Source organism: Hyperoodon ampullatus (genome assembly GCF_949752795.1).
Source record: "Hyperoodon ampullatus genome assembly, chromosome: 15".
Classification (NCBI taxonomy): Eukaryota; Metazoa; Chordata; class Mammalia; order Artiodactyla; family Ziphiidae; genus Hyperoodon; species Hyperoodon ampullatus.
In genome coordinates, this window is record NC_136928.1 from 21,376,385 (window position 1) to 21,396,321 (window position 19,937).

Sequence of the window (19,937 nt, forward strand, 5' to 3'; positions counted from 1 at the left end):
TGTCCAAACTGTCTTTCCTCTTTCATCCCAATCCCCATGGGCTTTCCCAACTTCCCAGAAGTTCTTCCTGTATCCAGTCTCTTCCTCCCAGCAGCCTCCTCAGATTCTCTTAAAGTATCGAGAGGAGAACTGGCTCCATCAAACCTCAACCCCAAATCCCTGCAACAGCCGGGGCAGGGCTATTCCTCCCACTCTTGCCACCCAGACAGTTGAGTGACACCTTGCTATAAATCCTACTAGGACTTTCTTTCCCTAAATTTCCAAAGTTTCAATCCAAACATATAACAATGTCCAACTTTGTCCTTTTGGAAATTTCAGCTGTTCTGCCAGAATCCTAGATATCTGGTAGACTGACTACTTCTTTTATCTCAGGAACTTCCTCTGGAGAATATTTCAGCTACTTTTGAACCTTTTTTCCCTTCTCCTTGACTTCTTTTCCCTGACAAGTTTCTGTCCTAGATTTCATCAAATGAGCACACAATGATAAGCTTTCTCATGACATAAATGAAAAGGAGCTGTGTATCTGAATCACACTTTTTATAATTTTGGGGACATTTCTACTCTGCTAAAATAGGGTCTTCTCTTTGTAAGCCCCCTCCTAAGAGCTGTACAGCTGTTGGGAATCGTTCTGCTTTTTCATCATGATAAAAACATTTCTAACCACTCTGTTTTACTATTTTTACTGTTACTTGGTATGTTCCCTCTCTCTTTTGGGTAGCTTCCTTCAGAAATCTTCTTTATTTCAATGGTACATCATAGGCAAAAATGAAGCTCTTCTTCTGAACAAAGGGGGAAAAATCTTCTTACTAAACATGACCTTCTGATTATAGAAGAGTTTCTACCTTCAAAAGGAGTATGGAGCCTCCCCTGGATAAAATTGTTATCACCACAAAATTGGAGGGCCATGTATCACTATTGGTGATGGCAACTGTGACATTTTTACAAGCTACAGGGAAATGTAGGACCAAAGACGTTAAAGACAAGATCTGTGCCTAAAATAAGCTTGAATAACTCCAGCCATCACTTACTTATTCTCAAAATGAATGTAACAAATGTGTGAACTCCTTCCACTTGGTAGAATTAGGGCTGTGTTATCTAGGAGTTTTCCAAGTTGATGGCCATCTGCAAGACCATATTCATTTAAGATAAGAAATAAAAATATGCAAATTTGGAGCCAATATATGTTATTAAGACTTAAAGGTAACTGCAGCAATTGTTAGAACTTACATCAACAAATGACTTTTGGTCTGTTTTGTTATAGATTTTAAAATCTCTATAGAAAATACATCTTCTATTATTTGCATCTTGGCTGAGGCATTAATGTCCCTGCACCCTCTGGTCTTCCCCACTGCTGCTTGGTACTCCACTGACCATGTATAGTATATGTACTAAATTTATCCAAGCTCTACAGAAATTTCATAGTCATGTTTTTCTTTGTCCCAACTTGATGACTTACACCGTGGTGATGTATAAAAAATGATTTGTAATCATTTTGCTAAATGTTGTGGATTGAATTGTGTTCCCCCCAAATTTGTATGTTGAAGTTCTAACCCTCAAGCCCTCAAAATCTGACCTTATTTAGAGACAGGTCTTTACAGAAGTAATCAAGTTAACGTGAGATCATTATGATGGACCCTACCTCAAAGGAACTAATGTCCTTATAAAAGAGGGAAATTAGGATACAGACAGAGATACACAAAGAGGGAAGACAATGTGTAGAGACAGAGAGATAAGATGTCCAACCACAAGCCAAAAAAAGAGGGCTGGAAAAGAACCTTCACCCACAACCCTCAGAAGGCATCAACGATGCTGACACCTTGATTTCGGACATCCAGCCTCCAGAAATGCAAGAATAAATTTCTGTTTTTTAAACCACCCAGTCCTTTATTATGGCAGCTCTACAAAACTAATACACTAACTATGAATGTGAACCTAAAAATAAAGAAGCTGATCATATCACTGACACAAATGTCTTATTTCCAATCTTAGTGGACCTCTCTTTGTGGTTCTGTGTTTATTCTGACAGTCCCTGATCTCCATTTCAGTCACCAAGGTGGCCCTTACACACAGCCATTGATTGATAATCTGATGCTAGCCTTATCCCTCTGACTCTCAGCACATGATCTGACCAAAACATGATTTAAAAACAAAACAAAACAAACAAACAAACATACCAGAAAAGTGGCTATATGGGAGGATCAATATCATCCCCCAATTTAAATATGGCCATATTTATTGCTTATCTTTTAAGAGGTTTATTGAAAGCCAAAGCCAGTTGCTTACCTTAACCCTAGAATTTATCCCCTCTCCAATTTCTTCTTTAATTCAGTTCATTATCACTTAACTCTTCTGTTTTTTTGGTTATTTTGTTTTTCTGGCCATGCCATGTGTCTTGCAGGATCTTACCTGACCAGGGATTGAACCCGGGCCCTCAGCAGTGAAAGCCTCCAGTCCTAACCACTGGACCTCCAGGGAATTCCCACTTTTGTGTTTCTAAAACATCTCAAACCCCCTCCCACTGTCCTTTCCTTCAATATATAGGAATCCACTAGTATTTTCCATAATTAAACAAAATAAAACACAGATACAGTTTTGCTCACAGCAGAGGAGTTGGGTCCCAGCCCACTCTCACACTACACAACTATAAACAGTTGACAAAATATATGAGTGAATATCCTGCAGGCTCTAACAGCATTGAATGGAGGGCTATGATCTCCAAGGAAAGGAAAGCAAACAAGGTGAGTTGCAAAGTCCCCTGACTTTCTTCCTAGCATTATATAAATATATCTCTATATTTATAGACTAGCAGTCTTAGTGGGTGGACAAAACAAAGGGTGGAGTAGTCAGACAATGGAATGTCACCCATAAGAACAAAAATAGTAAGTACTGATATATACTAAAAATGGATCAATCTCAAATGTATAATATTAAAAGAAATAACACACAGAAAACCTCACATACTTTATGGTTCCATTTGTGGGAAGATTGAGAATAGGTAAAAGTACTCCATAATGATGATAGAAATCAATGTAATATCTCTTAGGCATATTGATTTGAGAAGGGTATGGTCCCAGCTACTGTGATGGGAACGACTCTATTTTTATATGTTGTGGTTATATGGGCATATATAAATGCAAAAATGTTATTATACTGTACACATAAACTTCCATAAAGGCAAATAATAGAAAAACTGAAGAAACAACAAGAAAAAAAATAGAAAAATTACCCTTATGCCTGATTCCTACTTTATCTGTTGTCTCTTGAAAACACAAAATTCTGTAAAGAGCAATACTTATTTTCAGTTGTCACTTACAGATTTCTCCAACCTAGCAATGTCTATTCTCATCACTTCACCTAAACTGTTCTTGTTAAGCTCACCCGTTGATTGCCACGTGTAATGAATTGCTTCCACTTCTCTCCCGACTTTTTAAATCATGACTTCCTTCCTATTGAAACTGGCTTTTCCTTTGGTTTTCGCGGAACCACTCTCCTGATTCTTTGCCAATCTTGGCATTCTTTCTTTCTCCAAACTTCATTGAGGTCTCTGCTTTTGCTCATTTCTTAATCCAGTGATTCTCACTGATGGCTGCATATTGAAATCACCTGGGGAGACTTGACCACATGATGATGTTGGTTCCTGGATTCATAGGAAAAAGAGGTCTATTTATTTAGATCTTGAGTACAACAAAAAGGAAAAGTCAAAGCTGATGCGATTGCCTCTCCCCTCTGTTCTCTCAAAAGGCAGAGGATTTAAGGATCTGGGTGTTCTTCTCTGAGACGATGTGACTGGCAATGGATGTGGTATAACTTGACCCCTGTTCGAATATCACTTGGGGATCCTGGGTCCCATTTCTGTAGATGAATCAGGGTTCAGAAAGTTATCATCTGAGGAAACTCATTTTTGTTGCTCTTTGCTCACCTTTCCTATCTGAAACAATCACATCTGTCTGATTTTTACGCTTGTACGGAAGTTAGGGTTTATCTCATTGGTTTACCTTCTCCCAACACCATCTTAGAGACTTGGAGGCAAGTTGAGTGAGTCTAAAGCATTCCTCTGGCCAGACAGTATTGATTAGAGTAAAAGTTATTTCTAATGCAGAGTGGATTAAAAAAAGATTAATAAGACAAAAACTATTCTAACAGGGATATGTTTTCTTCTCTTTTTAAAACTATAAAAGACCATGTGTGTGTTCCACAAATACACACACAAATATACATGTATCTATAGGTTTTGTACACACACACACTTATATACATGTACAGAATCTCCTCCTTTACCTTTCATTTTCATGGAAGTAATTAAGAACCAAACTTTAAGGCTTTCATATACATACAGGATAGAATCCAAGCAACTAAATTCCTTATCTTTCTGGGCCCATTTATCATTTTTTTAAACATCTTTATTGGAGTATAACTGCTTTACAATGTGTTAGTTTCTGCTGTATAACAAAGTGAGTCAGCTATACATATACATATATCCCCATATCTCCACCCTCTTGCGTCTTCCTCCCTCCTACCCTCCCTATCCCTCCCCTCTAGGTGGTCACAAAGCACCAAGCTGATCTCCCTGTGCTATGCAGCTGCTTCCCACTAGCTATCTATTTTACATTTCATAGTGCATATATGTCCATGCCACTCTCTCACTTCATCCCAGCTTACCCTTCCCCCTCCACCCCATTTACCTTTAGGTGCCAGTTGTCAATTTCTTTTCCATTGGCCAAGTGCATTCTGTTTGCCTGCTGTGTGAAAATGGATCTGGGCCCTTCAGAGACTTTTCCTTTGCCAGCTGGCACAGTGTCAAGCTTTATCAGTAGATGTCACTGAAGCAACATTGCAGAAGAAAAGGGTCTTGCATCCTGGTTCTAATGTGCTCAACTGAGTGGCTCTTGCAGTGCACCCAGCTCTGCTGGCTCCTGGTTCCTACAGCAGCTAGAGTTTCTTCAGTGTCCAGCTCTTGCAGCCTCGGGGACTTCTCCAGTGCCAGGTTCCTACAGGGCATGGCAGCCAGAAGCACCCAGGAGACAGCAGTTCCCTGTTCCCTAACTTGGGTGGTTTTGTAGCAGAGTGCCTCTAGGCAGACACCTCTTCCTGGACAGCTTTCCTTGGCATGCTAGTGTGTGGATTTCCAGCAAGTTCCAGAAGGCACGTTTCTGGTAAGTTCTGCCAGCATGAGACCGCAACAATTTCTCCACCACGAGTGAGCCACTATCATAACCATTCAAACCAGGTCTGGATCTCAGCCCTGGAGGTGGGGTGCTTCCTTGAGTGTTCTTTCTAATCCCCAGGGGTAGTCGCTACTCTGCATATCTGCTATTCCTATATTATTTGGGTTCATTTTACTTCTTTCTGGCCAATCCCTTCTTATTTTATTTTATTTTATTTTTGGCCACGGGGCTGGTGGGATCTTAGTTCCCCCACCAGGGATCGAACCCGGGCCCCTGGCGGTGGAAGTACAGAGTCCTAACCATGGGACTGCCGGGGAATTCCCCCATCCCTTGTTACTTTAATTTTGGGGTTAGTCAACATTTTAAAGGTCACAGAGGGTGAATAGTTTACATTTTTGGGGCCATAGAGTTTCTGTTGCAGCCATTCAACTCTGCCGTGGTAGCACAAAAGCAGCTACAGACAACATGGACATGGATGGGCATGGCTGTGTGTTATGAAAACTATGTACAAAAGCTGCCATCTAGACTGTGAATCCTAGCCTGACAGCTCCTGTTCCAATTACCTGATATAGTCATAACACTTTGTATTAAATTTCTATTCATATTAGTGCATGGTTTCTCTCTCCTCTTTGGACCCAGATTCAAACACATCACTTCCCCTACCCACCTGGTCTCCAGTCACATGGTGAATGCTCTGAAGAGCCACTGTGCTCTCCTCTGCCTCAAATCTCTTATCTTTCCTGGGGGACACATCTTTCAAGTTTTAACACGTAAGCATCAACTTGGGCTTTTCCTTCACAGGAAATCAAGGTTTTGTTTGTTTGTTTTCCCTCAAATGTCTCCATTCCTTTCTTTTTTTTTTTTTTTTTTTTGGAAGGCAACACATTTTAACATCTTTATTGGAGCATAATTGCTTTATAATGTTGTGTTACTTTCTGCTGTATAACAAAGTGAAGCAGCTATATGTATACATATATCCCCATATCCTCTCCCTCTTGCATCTCCGTCCCACCCTCCCTATCCCACTGCTCTAGGTGGTCACAAAGCACTGAGCTGATCTCCTTGTGATGTGCGGCTGTTTCCCACTAGCTATCTATTTTACATTTGGTAGTGTATATATGTCCATGCCACTCTCTCACTTTGTCCCAGCTTACCCTTCCCCTCCCCATATCCTCAAGTCCATTCTTTAGTAGGTCTGCGTCTTTATTCCCAACTTGCCCCGAGGTTCTTCATGACCTTTTTTTTTTTTTTTTAGATTCCATATATATGTGTTAGCATGTGGTATTTGCTTTTCTCTTTTGACTTACTTCACTCTGTATGACAGACTCTAGGTCCATCCACCTCACTACAAATAACTCAATTTCGTTTCTTTTTATGGCCGAGTAATATTCCATTGTATATATGTGCCACATCTTCTTTATCCATTCATCTGTCGATGGACACTTAGGTTGATTCCATGTTCTGGCTATTGTAAATAGAGCTGCAGTGAACATTGTGGTACATGACTCTTTTTGAATTATGGTCTTCTCAGGGTATATGCCCAGTAGTGGGATTGCTAGGTCCTATGGTAATTCTTTTTTTAGTTTTTTAAGGAACCTCCATACTGTTCTCCATAGTGGCTATATCAATTTACATTCCCACCAACAGTGCAAGAGGGTTCCTTTTTCTCCACACCCTCTGAAGAATTTTTGTTTGTAGATTTTTTGATGATGGCCATTCTGACCTGTGTGAGTTTATACCTCACTGTAATTTGATTTGCATTTTTCTAATGATTAGTGATGTTGAGCATCCTTTCAAGTGTTTGTTGGCAATCTGTATATCTTCTTTGGAAAAATGTCTATTTAGGTCTTCTGCCCATTTTTGGATTGGGTTGTTTGTTTTTATTGATATTGAGCTGCATGAGCTGCTTGTATATTTTGGAGATTAATCCTTTGTCTGTTGCTTCATTTGCAAATATTTTCTCCCATTCTGAGGGCTGTCTTTTCATCTTGTTTATGATTTCCTTGGCTGTGCAAAAGCTTCTAAGCTTCTTTAGGTCCCATTTGTTGATTTTTGTTTTTATTTCCATTCCTCTAGGAGGTGGGTCAAAAAGGATCTTGCTGTTATTTATGTCATAGATTGTTCTGCCTATGTTTTCCTCTAAGAGTTTTATAGTGTCTGGCCTTACATTGAGGTCTTTAATCCATTTTGAGTTTATTTTTGTGTATGGTGTTAGGAAGTGTTCTAATTTTATTCTTTTACATGTAGCTATTCATTTATCCCAGCAACATTTATTGAAGAGGCTGTCTTTTCTCCATTGTATATTCTTGCTTCCTTTATCAAAGATAAGGTGACCATATGTTCATGGCTTTATCTCTGGCTTTCTATCCTGTGCCATTGATCTATATTTCTATTTTTATGCCAGTACCATACTAGCTTGATTACTGTAGGTTTGTAGTATAGTCTGAAGTCAGGGAGCCTGATTCCTCCAGCTCCGTTTTTCTTTTTCAAGTTTGTTTTGGCTATTCGGGGTCTTTTGTGTTTCCATACAAATTGTGAAATTTTTTGTACTAGTTCTATGAAAAATGCCATTCGTAGTTTGATAGGGATTGCATTGAATCTGTAGATTGCTTTGGGTAGTATAGTCATTTTCACAATGTTGAGTCTTCCAATCCAAGAACATGATATATCTCTCCATCAGTTTGTATCATCTTTAATTTCTTTCATCAGTGTCTTACGGTTTTCTACATACAGGTCTTTTGTCTCCTTAGGTAGGCTTATTCCTATGTATTTTATTCTTCTTGTTGCAATGGTAAATGGGAATGTTTGCTTAATTTCTCTTTCAGATTTTTCATCATTTGTGTATAGAAATGCAAGAGATTTCTGTGCATTAATTTTTTATCCTGATACTTTAGCAAATTCATTGATTAGCTCTAGTAGCTTTCTGGTAGCATCTTTGGGATTCTCTATGTATAGTATCATGTCATCTGCAAACAGTGACAGCTTTACCTCTTTTCTGTTTTGGGTTCCTTTTATTTCTTTTTCTTCTCTGATTGCTGTGGCTAAAATTTCCAAAACTATGTTGACTAATAGTGGTGAGAGTGGGCAACCTTGTCTTGTTCCTGATCTTAGAGGAAATGGTTTCAGTTTTTCACCATTGAGAACAATGTTGGCCGTGGGTTTGTCATATATGACCTTTATTATGTTGAGGTAACTTCCCTGTATGCCTACTTTATGGAGAGATTTTATCATAAATGGGTGTTGAATTTTGCCAAAAGCTTTTTCTGCATCTATTGTGATGATCATATGGTTTTTCTCCTTCAATTTCTTAATATGGTGTATCACTGATTGATTTGCATATATTGAAGAATCCTTGCATTCCTGGGATAAATCCCACTTGATCATGGTGTATGATCCTTTTAATGTGCTGTTGGATTCTGTTTCCAAGTATTTTGTTGAAGATTTTTGCATCTATGTTCTTCAGTGATATTGGCCTCTAGTTTTCTTTTCTTTGTGACACCTTTGTCTAGTTTTGGTATCAGGGTGATGGTGGCCTCGTAGAATGAGTTTGGGAGTGTTCCTCCCTCTGCTATATTTTGGAAGAGTTTGAGGAGGATAGGTGTTAGCTCTTCTCTAAATGTTTCATAGAATTCGCCTGTGAAGCCATCTGGTCTTGGGCTTTTGTTTGTTGCAAGATTTTTTTTTTTTCGTACATGGGCCTCTCACTGTTGTGGTCTCTTCTGTTGTGGAGCACAGGCTCTGGACTCGCAGGCTCAGTGGCCATGGCTCATGGGCCCAGCCACTCCGCGGCATGTGGGATCTTCCCGGACCAGGGCACGAACCTGTGTCCCCCGCATTGGCAGGCGGACTCTCCACCACTGCACCACAAGGGAAGCCTGAAAAAATGTACACAGCTTTTTTTGTAAATGCTTAGTTTACCAGAGTTGATTCATAATCGATGTCACTTGCTTTTCGTACATAGACGGATGCATATCAGGACGGCTTTTCTGAGTGTTTTCCATTTGTGTCCACTCTTCTTGAACACACTTATCCATTTCAACTAATTAGCTGATCTATGTATCTGTTACCTACCCACATTTTTCTTGACAGCATAATGCTACCTTTCTCTGAATATGTTTCTCTGAATATCTTCCTTTAAATCTTTGCCTTGACCTTCACTCTCCTTACATAGTCCTCTTATTTCTTTTCTTTTCACTTTTAAACAATTTCCCAAATTCTGATGTAATAATGGAGTCATGTGTGAATAGAAGACAAATTCTAATTCACAGGACTAATATCTGCGACTCTCTGGTGTGTGATCTTGAATATCCTCTCCACCTTTCTGTGATTCAAGTATTTGATTTGCAGAATTATTGTAATAATATCCAATTTTTCATATTTCATAGAAAATCAGAGAGGATCAAAAGATAGTATATATACACCTATTTTAGATATGAACAATGCACCGGTCAATAGGCAACATGTACAATGTTATCATTATACCATATATCGGACACAGTATTCTGACCTCTGTGCTGTCATTCTTTGTTCTGTAACTATATTTTCCTTGTTGCCATATGTAAAACTCACTTATTTACTCAATGTGCTTTTATTGGATTGCTGGCTGTGATTCAACCATTATTTGGGAGAACTGTGGATTAAGTTAAGTGAACTATGACTTCATGGTTCTCTTTACTGTGGAGAAGCTACATATTATTTTATAAGACAGGTATACAAGCAGAATGTATTAGCCAGGAAATGCTAGCATCTTCTGCAGTAACAAATAACCCCCTCATCTCCGTGGCTTAACCCAATGTGCTAATTATTCTCCAAAGATGACCAATAGCTATTCCTCCCCTCCCTGTCTTTCCAGGATGAACTTCCCATCGAGGTGTGGAAGCTTTTTCCTCCCCTTGAATCTGGGTGGGTCTTGTGACTTGCTTTGACCAACAGCAAGTGCTAGCTTTCCGACCCAGTTCTTAGGAGGCTTGACAGCCTCTGCTTTTGCTCTCCTGAAACAACAGTCACATGCTGTAAGGAAGCTCACATTCTTTTGTTAGACAAAGTCCCTGGAGGATGGGACCACGTAGCAGGGGAACCATGTGGAGAGAGACCACGTGACAGAGAAACAGAGTACCCAGCCCAGCCAGAGGGACCCCAGCTGAGAGCATCAGAAGAACATCCCAGTGAACCCACAGAATCAGGAGAAATTATCAGTCATAAAAGTTGCTCTTGTTTTTTGTTATCTGGCAAGATACAACTAAAACAGTACAAAGGTTTAGTCTCACTCATGCTCCCTGCTCATCACGTGTCGGCAAGGAAGTTCTCTCTTGAGAGTCACACAGGAACCCCTCCCATCTCTAGTGCAAGGCCTCCTGCCACTGCAGCAAGAAAGAGGGCAGTTAAGTGTGTTTATGTGCTGGAAGTGACCCTTGTCACTTCTGCTCCCTTCCCTTTAGTGAAATCTGGTAACACAGTTCTAAATACTGCAAGGGGATAGGGCTGTGTAGTCACCCCATGTGCCCACAGAGGAGAGGGGAACTCAGTATGGGTGAGCACTAGAATTATCAGTGCCACAGAGTCTCAAGGTAGAGTGTGTAAGGTGCCAGAATAAATAAAAATATGTTCTACTCTGGATGAGTCAAGAAAGGCTTAGATGACCTAGCAGCTGAGGCTAGTGTGAAAGGATAAAAAGGAGTAGCCAACAGAGAAAGAAGGGAGGGCCTTGCAGTCAGACGACCAGCGGGTTTAGCATCATGGTGGGGCATAGCATATCCTGATGATGGTAAGACGTACAGGCTTGGGCATAAATTAATTACCTAGAGATGAAGGCAAAAACAAGCTGTAATCTTCTGAAAGACCTCATTTCCAATGCTACTCGGTTCCATTCTGTACACAATAGCAACTCCAATGGAAGACTTAGAAACAATCAGGACATATTGCATTTTAAGAAACTACAGTGGGAAATGGGTTGGAGTAAAGAGTAGATGGTGGAAAAAGTATGAGGATATTAAAACAATTTAGGTGAGATGATAGGGCATGGATATGACAGGTAAATTTAAAAAGTAATTCTGTAATAGAATTGATGAGAACAGGTGACCATAAATGGAAGCTATATGGAACATGAGTGGGAGGAAGGGGCAATAGTAATCATGGGAGTTTAAGATACAGCATTGAGAATGTGCAGGGAGTGTCAGGGTTGTGGTGAGGAGGGAGAAGAAGACGTTGACTTCTACTTTGCACACATTAAGCTCGAGGTACCTAAGGTAAATCCAGATGAAAAAGAGATGCAGGATTGAGCAGGTCACCTCAAAGCCAGGACAGTTCTCGAGTTGGAGCACACTCAGGGTGAAATCACTCAGGAAGGAAAGCATGTGGATCCAGACAGTAGCACAGCACAAGCCCTGGGGAATCCCAAGCTCACCGGAGAGACGCCCTGAAAGAGCCTTTGGGGGATTTTACTGGATTCACAGAGGCTGAGCCGACATGCTGTTTAAAGGTACAATGTGACTACTTAAATACGTACTTAGAGGTATGATATTAAAAGGCACACAACTACTGTTGTTGGATGCCTTCCTTCTAGTTCACTAAACATAAGAGTTTGAGTTCTAAATCTGCAAATGTAGGCTTCTCTCCTTAATGAAGATTTTATAGCTGAGGACATGTTTCAGAAAAATTGCATTTTCATGAATTGAATAGCCTAACTTCATTGTTACAGATCATATACTATAGGAGATGGATAGGAGGGTCATATCCATCTTTTTTTTTCAGTTATTTTATAAAGAAGATGAAGGGTAACATGTTGGCATCTGATTCTACAGCATCTAAACTAAGGGTGGGCCTGAACCAGATTCCTGAATTGAGCGGTTGAGTAAGAAATTCAATCCAAAGCCCTTCAATGTTTCCATTGATATCAAGCTGAAGGTTATGGGGCCGCTGAGCATGGTGGCTACCTGGGCAAGTTCCTTCCTTTTTCCCATTGGAAGGTTAGGGCTTACTGTGCTCTGCTTGAGGCCTGTGGTTATTTTGATGTAGCCAGTCGAGTGCCATGAAACAGGAAAACCTGCCCTTGAGCCAAATTACACAAGCGTGTGTCCTGGCACTAACTTTAATGTGCACCTGGGTTTCAAAAAAGGAAAAACAGAAACCCAAATTCCTTTCTTTTTCTTTTGGGATTCGGCCCTAACACCATTTTGTTTAAATTTCAAAGGTTTAAGTTTCATCAAAGTAGAATTTGTTTATGTAAAATTACATACCAGATGTTCACTGCCGTAGAAGTTGTGGGGTATTTTATTGCCAATGTGACCCTGGTGTATTCCACAATTATAAACTGAAGCCAGGTTGTTTACATAAGGTTTCAGCCATAGACAGGGGAGAACCATGGTGATGGAGGAGTCTACGGTCTCAAAGACAGATCTACTTTATTCTTTTTAAATATCTCTTTTAGGAGCGGATATCTTAGAGCTTGTAAAAGTGGAGGTTTGGAGAAGTGCAAATTAGTGGCAAGATTTTATATTTTTAAAAGTATTTTATAAATCTTGCCACCAGCGTGGTATATGTGGTTGGACGTGAGATAAAGTAATACATGAGGTCATGGAGCCTGAAGTCCGATTCTTCTGTAACAGTAATTGTTAACTTTGGGGCACAGCATTGTCCCTTGAAGAGTCTGTTAGAACACAGATTGCCACACCCCACCCTGAGTTTCTAATTTAGAAGGCCGGGGTACAGCTTGAGAATTTGTATTTCTGTCAGGTTCCCAGGTGATGGTCTTGCCATTGGCCCAAGGACTCCACTTTAAGAACCTGTTTTATAGCAGTAATTCTTTTTATTCCCTTTTTTAATTGAAGTACAGTTGATTTTCTGTTTCGTGCCAATCTCTGCTGTACAACTAAGTGACTCAGTTTACACATATATACATTCTTTTTTTCATATTCTTTTCCATGGTGTTTTATCCCAAGAGATTGGATATAGTTCCCTGTGCTATACAGTAGCACCTTGTTGTTTATCCATTCTAAATGTAATAGTTTGCATCCCCCAACCCCAAATTCCCAGTCCATCCCTCTCCTCCCCCGCCTCCCCCTTGATAGAGCAATAATTCTTAAGGCTGGCCGCACACCAGACTTCATGAATCAAAGTCTTTAGGGAGATGGTTCACCTATACTATGGCTGATTGAGTATGTGGGAAACCAAACTTACCAGTGGCCAGTGACCTATGGTATGATGTGAAAGATGGACTGAGCCAATCAGCTTCTTCTTTGGAATTGAAACCACCAGCATGGTTGACAGCAAGCCCTGAAGGAAGAGTGAGGTCTGGTTGTGTCCAGACCAAACCCCCACACAGGGCTTCTCCTGCTGCATCTTGCCACAGAACCATCTGGAGGGTTGTAGAAAGCAGGTGTGAGAACCACTGAAGGAGTAGAAAGGCAGAAGCAGTGACTGGCACATGAAGCAAATTCATAGACATCCAAAAGGAGCAGACAACCAGCACGATGTCTTCAAAGTGTGGCCGCCACGTGAGCTGTGGCAACATCACCAGGTCTTATTAGAAATTCAAATTCTTGGGCTCAGCCCTGGGTCCGCTGAGGCACAAACTTTGAAACTGGCACCCCCAGGATGATTCTGCCGCATGCTGACCTTTGAGAACCCATGAACTGGTGTGCAGCTCATTGACCCAACTGCTCTGACTCAAGAAGCAAGCTCCAGGCCTAGCCTTTAAGAAGACCACTGCTGCTGTGTGGCTTCTCCTTGGATTTCCATGAAATTCCCTTTATATCATCAGTTACATTTTCCCAATAAACCCATTTCTCCAAACGTGGCTCGAGGACTCGCTGCTCTGGGAAAACAGCTGTTTTGACTTAAAGTCAATAGGAAATTTTAGACTAAGAAAGAAATGATGGTTAAGAGAACAATCACTAATCTGCTTTAAATAGTTCATATCCCTAAACCAGTGGTTCTCAACCTGACTATACCTTAGAATCACTTGAGGAGCTTGTAACAATTCAATACTCAGGACACCTCTGATACTTATATCAAATTCTCTGGGGATGGGACCCAGGCTTCATATTTTTTCCCAGGTGATTCCAATGTACAGATGAGAGTGACCCCCTTAGTCCCAGATAAATAATATTTCAGGCTACTATAAAAACACTGTGCTATAATTCTGAAACCACCATCAGCAATTGGTGAGTGTAATATCAATAGAATATTGAAGAGATTCAGCTTACCCAAGGAAGAGCAATTGTTCTCACTGTACACTAAGGGCTGGGGCATGAGCAAGGTATTCCTATTCCCAGTGAAGAAAAAAAATGAGGCTTAGTGAGGCCACAGTGCTGGTCAGTACAGAATCGAGATGTCAATAAGAGCTTGGTAACCCTGGGAATCCTCCAAAGATCAAGTGAGACACCCTGTAAATTCACTGGTTTCCTTCCTTGAAAGAAGGTAGCCGAGTCTGGATGACCATCTGACAGATGTTGTCAAGTCAGTGAAGTGACCAGGAGTTAAAACCACACGATACCTTAGGTCCTGTGGGATCTGCGATTCTCCAGCATTTTGCTGGTTGCCAGCTCGCTATTTTGGAAAATCAGAAAGATAAGTTAGGATTAAAATCATCTGACAGAATCATTCAGCCTTGAAAAATTATTTGCAAATCTATTTGTATGTTATCTGAATTCTGCTATTTTATATAAACATCCTCTTTACACATTTCTAATCAAGATTTGGAAAATATCCATGATTAGTCTTGTCAATATGCTTTCTTAATATTTAATACCAAAATTATCCAGGCAAATCAGTGAAAGCAATAGTAAATTAACATTAAAAATTCCCTCTCCATCCCAAACTCTCCCTTGAAATCCAGACTCCTATAGTTAACTGTCTACTTTCTTCCTACAGTTGGAGAAGGACATGCCTAGAATCAAACTCTGAATCTTATTCCCTGAGATCGATGGTTTCTCAATAAGTTTTCCCTCCCTGCCTTCTCCCTCAGTCCCCACCTCTGCCCAGGCTTCCCTGGGAGGAGTGAAGGTCCCTCTGCAGGGGTGTTGGTTGCCCTCCAGGGTGCATCTTGCTTTGGCCAATGGATGTGAGAGAAGTGGTAGCGCCTGTTCCCAGGTGGGGACAGGAAGGCATTGTGTGACTTTGCTTGCTTCTCCTGGGGCTTCTGTTTTCTATTATGGCCCCAGTTAGTTTCTGCCACTTCAGCCCAGGCACCAGAAAAAAACTCCTGGAACAGAACTCTCCTAGCTTACTCCAGAACGGCTAGCATGAGAACTAACTTATTTTTGTACACCACTACTATTTCAAGGTTTGTTTGTTTTGCGGCATGACTAATATAGTGGCCAAAGTGGCCCCTCCTACAATTTTCCCTTTTATTTTTCTTTCATTGATATGATGAAAATCTGTACATGAAACAAATATAGAAAGCGCGAAGAACCAAACTTAACAACCGTAAAAATATGTGCTGTGTTTGTTGTTTGGCTGCTTCACTTTTCTACTTTTTTCTCTCCCACCCTCTTCTTTCGTGCAGGATTCAAAAAGAAATCCCAGATATCACATTATTACAACCACCTCCAACACGGACTTCAGTATGAATCTCAAAAAAACCAAACAAACATTATTTTATTTTATAATTCTTATGCTGCTAGCACATCTAACAAAATAATAATTCTAAAATATTTTCTAGTGGGACCACTTGAAGAGTTACGTCTCAGGTTACTTTTAAGTAACTTTTAATGAGGATATTTTCCCTTTCTTCTTATTAATTTGTTTTCCTCTCATTGACGTGTTGAAGAAATGGAGCCAACTGTAATGTAGAATATGTCACGTTCTAGATTTGGTTAATTGCTACTTCATGGTGACCTTTAACTTGTTTCTGTAGCCCAGAAATATCAGTGGATTAGAAGGTAGATGCAAAGGCTCTGTTAGTTTCAAGTTCAAATATGTTCTAGTGAGGGAAGAAATGGCATCTATAAAAAGCCCAGTGTGTTTTATATATATATACACACACACGTACATATATATATGTATATATACATATACACACACATATATACATATATATTCCTTCCCCTGCTTATGGAAAAGGTGATGTACTATATACATTTTTCTATTTCTTGCTTTTTAAAAAACTTACTTTATAATATATTCTGCACCAGGAGGTAAAAGAGAGGGGAAGCATAAACTGGGAGATTGGGATTGACATATATACACTACTATATACAAAATAGATAACTAATAAAGACCTACTGTGTAGCACAGGGAACTCTACTCAATACTCTGTAATGACCTATATGGAAAAGAATCTTAAAAAAATGGATATATGTATATGTATAACAGATTCACTTTGCTGTACACCTTAAAGTAACAGAACATTGTAAATCAACTATACTCCAGTAAAAATTAAAAACCAGAATATATTCTGCAAGTAACTCCGTATCAGTACAGGGAATTATCTTCATTCCTTTATATAGCTGCATAGTACACTGTTGTGTAAATATCCCACAGTTTATTCAAGCCCCGTTGATGGACATTTGAATTTACCACCTTTTGTTAAAAAAAATAATGACATTTAATAAAATTACACATTTATTCCATTTAATTTATTATTTTTTTTAAACATATTTATTGGAGTATAATTGCTTTACAAAGGTGTGTTAGTTTCTGCTGTATAACAGAGTGAATCAGCTATACATATACATATATCCCCATATCTCCTCCCTTGTTCTTCTCCCTCCTGCCCTCCCTATCCCACCCCTCTAGGTGGTCACAAAGCCCTGAGCTGATCTCCCTGTGCTATGTGGCTGCTTCCCACTAGCTATCTATTTTACATTTGGTAGTGTATACAAGTCATTGCCACTCTCACTTCTGCACTTATTGAGATGATCATATGGTTTTTCTCCTTCAATTTGTTAATATGGTGTATCACATTGATTGATTTGCATATATTGAAGAATCCTTGCATTCCTGGGATAAACCTCTCTTAATCAAGTTGCATGATCCATTTAGTGTCTTGTTGGATTCTGCTTGCTACTGTTTTGTTGAGGATTTCGCATCTTTGTTCATCAGTGATATTGGCCTGTAGTTTTCTTTCTTTGTGATATCTTTGTCTGGTTTTGGTATCAGGGTGATGGTGGTCTCGTAGAATGAGTTTGGGAGTGTTCCTCCCTCTGCTGTGTTTTGGAAGAGTTAGAGAAGGATAGGTGTTAGCTCTTCTCTAAATGTTTGATAGAATTCGCCTGTGAAGCCATCTGGTACTGGGCTCTTGCTTGCTGGAGGACTTTTAATCACAGTCTCAACTTCAGTGCTTGTGATTGGTCTGTTTATATTTTCTATTTCTTCCTGATTCAGTTATGGAAGGTTGCGCTTTTCTAAGAATTTGTCCATTTCTTCCAGGTTGTCCATTTTATTGGCATATAGTTGCTTGTAGTAATCACTCATGATCTTTTGTATTTCTGCAGTGTCAGTTGTTACTTGTCCTTTTTCATTTCTAATTCGGTTGATTTGAGTCTTCTCTCTTTTTTTCTTGATGAGCCTGGTAATGGTTTATCAATTTTGTTTATCTTCTCAAAGAACCAGCTTTTAGTTTTATTGATCTTTGCTATTGTTTCCTTCATTTCTTTTTCATTTTTTTCTGATCTGATATTTATGATTTCTTTCCTTCTGCTAACTTTGGGTTTTTTTTTTTCTTCTTTCTCTAATTGCTTTAGGTGTAAGGTTAGGTTGTTTATTTGAGATGTTTCTTGTTTCTTGAAGTAGGATTTTATTGCTATAAACTTCCCTCTTAGAACTACTTTGGCTGCATCCCATAGGTTTTGGGTCGTCGTGTTTTCATTGTCATTTGTTTCTAGGCATTTTTTGATTTCCTCTTTGATTTCTTCAGTGATCTGTTGGTTATTAAGTAGTGTATTGTTTAGCCTCCATGTGTTTGTTTTTTACAGATTTTTTCCCTGTATTTTGTATCTAGTCTCATAGCGTTGTGGTTGGAAAAGATACTTGATACAATTTCAATTTTCTTAAATTTACCAAGGCTTGATTTGTGACCCAAGATATGATCTATCCTGGAGAATGTTCCATGAGCACTTGAGAAGAAACTGTATCCTGTTGTTTTTGGATGGAATGTCCTATAAATATCAATGAAGTCTGTCTTGTTTAATGTATCATTTGAAGCTTGTGTTTCCTTATTTATTTTGATTTTGGATGATCTGTCCATTGGTGAAATTGGGGTGTTAAAGTCCCCTACTATGATTGTGTTACTGTCAATTTCCCCTTCCACGGATGTTAGCATTTGCCTTACGTATTGAGGTTCTCATACGCTGGGTGCATAAATAGTTACAGTTGTTATATCTTCTTATTGGATTGATCCCTTGATCATTATGTAGTGCCCTTCTTTGTCTCTTGTAATAGTCTTTATTTTAAAGTCTATTTTGTCTGATATGAGAATTGCTACTCCAGCTCTCTTTTGATGTCCATTTGCATGGAATATTTTTTTTCCATCCCCTCAGTTTCAGTCTGTATGTGTCCCTAGGTCTGAAGTGAGTCTCTTGTAGACAGCATATATTTGGGTCTTGTTTTAGTTTCCATTCAGCCAGTCTATGTGTTTTGGTTGGAACTTTTAATCCATTTACATTTAAGGTAATTATCAATATGTATGTTCCTATTACCATTTTCTTAATTGTTTTGTTTTTGTAGGTCTTTTCCTTCTCTTGTGTTTCCTACCTAGAGAAGTTCCTTTAGCATTTGTTGTAAAGCTGGTTTGGTGGTGCTGAATTCTGTTAGCTTTTGCTTGTCTGTAAGGGTTCTAATTTCTCCATTGAATCTGAATGAGATCCTTGCTGGGTAGAGTAATCTTGGTTGTAGGTTTTTACCTTTCATCAATTTAAATATGTCCTGCCACACCCTTCTGGCTTGCAGAGTTTCTGCTGAAAGATCAGCTGTTAACCTTATGGGGATTCCCTTGTATATTATCTGTTGTTTTTCCCTTGCTGCTTTTAATACTTTTTCTTTGTATTTAATTTTTGATAGTTTGATTAATATGTGTCTTGGAGCATTTCTCCTTGGATTTATCCTATATGGGACTCTCTGCACTTCCTGGACTTGATTAACTATTTCCTTTCCTATATTAGGGATGTTTTCAAATATAAACTCTGCAAATATTTTCTCAGTCTTTTTCTTTTTCTCTTCTTCTTTTGGGACCCCTATAATTCGAATGGTGGTGCGTTTAATGTTGTCCCAGAGGTCTCTGAGACTGTCCTCAATTCTTTTCATTCTTTTTTCTTTATTCTGCTCTGCAGTAGTTATTTCCACCATTTTATCTTCCAGGTCACTTATCCGTTCTTCTGCCTCAGTTATTCTGCTATTGATTCCTTCTAGAGAATTTTAAATTTCATTTATTGTGTTGTTCATCATTGTTTGTTTGCTCTTTAGTTCTTCTAGGTCCTTGTTAAACCTTTCTTGCATTTTCTCCATTCTATTTCCAAAATTTTGTATCATCTTTACTATTATTACTCTGAACTCTTTTTCAGGTAGATTGCCTATTTCCTCTTCATTTGTTTGGTCTGATGGATTTTTTACCTTGCTCCTTCATCTGTTGTGTGTTTCTCTGTCTTCTCATTTTGCTTAACTTACTGTGTTTGGGGTGTCCTTTTCACAGGCTGCAGGTTCGTAGTTTCTGTTGTTTTTGGTGTCTGCCCCCAGTGGCTAAGTTTGGTTCAGTGGGTTGTGTAGATTTCCTGGTGGAGTAGACTAGTGCCTGTGTTCCTGTGGATGAGGCTGGATCTTGTCTTTCTGGTGGGCAGG